We start from the raw sequence: 2,584 nt of genomic DNA, 5'->3' as shown, positions 1-2,584 counted from the left end.
CCCTCATGAAATTTTAAATTTTTATTCATTTTTAAAATTTTATAATCTTCATTTTATTGAATATTAAACTTTAAAATGTGTGCTAAATTATCAAAATATTACTTTGACTCACAATAATATTATGCATATTTAAACTCAGCATAATTACAAAATAAAACTGTTTACTTAAACAATAGGGCTCTCCTCTAATAAAAATAACTTTAAATAAAAGGCTCAACTTCAAACTTTCATTACTGTTTCACTCTTTGGCCTCCATTGTCCAGAAACAGGTACATTTCAACTCATTTCTTTAATGGATATTTTGCAACAACTTTCTGAAGTTTTCCAATTCTTTCAGATTTGTAGAAATTCTTCCAAATGCATTAGACAATGATACTATTTCCTGTCAGTTTGGATGAATTTCATACATGGGCCCACTTTCTGGTGTATTTGCTATCAATGTCTCTCAAAACAAGACCTTTAAGGCAGTGCCCAAACCCTGAGTCTGAATATTTTCCACAGTCAACATTTAAACCAGCCAACACAATCCATAATTTTGGAAACATCTCTAAACTGTGTCCTAAAATGTGCCTATAATTAGCTTGCTTCTTTTTTTAATTCCAAGCCAAAAAATGAATTCCATAAAATGTAAAAAAAAAAATTGTTTTACTTCATTAAATATTTCCAAGACTAATTTTTTAATCTTGTTGTCTGAAATTAAACTTCATTTTCAGTGAATAGATGGAAATCTGGGTGCCCAGTGGATAGTAGCATTTTAGATAATGGCCTTAACTCTTTTAAGTAAGGAAAATACATGTTCTTAGGCCTTCTTGTCCTTCAGTCAAAATTCCATCAAACCCACTGGTGAAATTCTGCAATGTATGTCCCCACTTTCCAAACAGCTATGTTGTAAAAGCTCTCTCACACTCAAACACACATTATTGCTTGCATGTAGTCCAGATATGTCTGAAGTACACCACTATTTTACACAAAGATCTTCTAGCCATCTGTGGAAAATGTTCTCTTCACGTTTCCCTTGACTAGAAGCCAAAATATTTAAATGTCTTTCATTGTCTGTGACTTTATTTTCTTCATAAACAATGCTGTTCCCTATCTTCCAAGCGTCTGGTCGCTTCTCACTGTGTAATGTTTAGGATTAAGGACAATCTACAGATTCAGTGCCAACCTATCATATTCAGCTAATATGCCATCAGCTTCACAGAGGCTGTCTGAGAAATCATCATACTTGATCCACTGAAGGACATTTTTTGTGTTTCCTCACTTAGGGATTCACCCCAGACTCTGTGTTACTCCGCCTGTTCACATCTTCAGTGAGCTTACTGGCTTCTTCGGAATACCTGTATCTTGTGTTTTGCATTTAACTTGAATTAAAACACTAAGTTTTTAACATTTAATTTAACATGTGTATTACTTCTTATATTGAACTTTTTGCTTTATCCTATAGCATACACAAAACAGTCTCACAATGCCAATATTAGTACTAACAAAAAAAAAACTGCAAAATGAAGTTTGAGTTGTTTAGTTCTTAGAATGTGACCCACTAAAGAAGGACAAATTCCTATGTTTGAAGGTCAATTGAAATAAATCTTTGTTTTTGGTTATGTTACCAATATTATACACATTTAGGTCTCTTTTGTTTTCAATTTTAGGGCTTGCCCTTTTTTTCCTGTTTGGTTTAATTTACTTTTTGAATATATAAAATAATTACATGATTCTAAAGTCAAAACTACATTAAAAATACACTCAGAGGAGTCCCCCTTCCACCCCTATCCCCTTATCCTAATTCCCCCATCACCTTCTGTGAATAAATATTTTCATTAGTTTCTGGTTAATCTTTCCAAAGTTTCGTTTTATTCAAAGGATAGTTACTATATACAGTGTTCTGCCCTTCACCTCACATAAAACATATGATTATTCTATAGCAACATATAAAAATATTTGTTAGATATATATGTACTATATATGTATAACTATATAATGTACTATATATATATACATTATTTATAACGTATACATAAATACAGGACTTCCCTGGTGGCTCAGACGGTAAAGCATCTGTCTACAATGTGAGAGACCTGGATTCGATCCCTGGGTTGGGAAGACTCTCTGGAGAAGGAAATGCGTATAATGTTTACAGCTTCAGAGTGTTCCACTGTGTACCATAGCTTATTCAGATCGCCACTACTGATAGTATTTGGGACATTTCTAGGATTTTTACCATTAAAAATAATGCCACCATGACTGACCTTGTGCACATATTATTTCACGTTTGTGCAGATGTACTTTTACTATGAGCACTGTGTGTGCGAGTCTACTCACTTGTGTCCAGTTCTTTGTGACCCCATGGACGGTAGCCTGCTAGGCTCCTCTGTCCATGGAATTTTCCAGGCAAGAATACTGGAGTGGGTTGCCATTTCCTACTCCAGGGGATCTTCCTAACCCCAGGGGTCAAACTCCTGTCTCTCGCGTCTCCTGCATTGGCAGGCAGATTCTTACCACTGTGCCACTTTCAGGATGGATTTCTTAAAAATGTGATTGCTAGGTTAAAGGGTGAATGCATCTATTTGCAATTTTGGTAGATAAT

The 2,584-nt window shown here is 34.5% G+C and overlaps 1 pseudogene; it reads right to left on the bottom strand.

Annotated features, from left to right (window-relative positions):
• Positions 1-289: 289 nt before the first annotated feature.
• Positions 290-1,357, bottom strand: LOC120858078 (annotated as a pseudogene).
• Between the last annotated feature and the right edge of the window lie 1,227 nt (positions 1,358-2,584).

This window comes from Oryx dammah, unplaced genomic scaffold (genome assembly GCF_014754425.2).
Source record: "Oryx dammah isolate SB20612 unplaced genomic scaffold, SCBI_Odam_1.1 HiC_scaffold_29, whole genome shotgun sequence".
Taxonomy (NCBI): domain Eukaryota; kingdom Metazoa; phylum Chordata; class Mammalia; order Artiodactyla; family Bovidae; genus Oryx; species Oryx dammah.
This window is presented reverse-complemented; position numbering and strand designations above follow the sequence as displayed.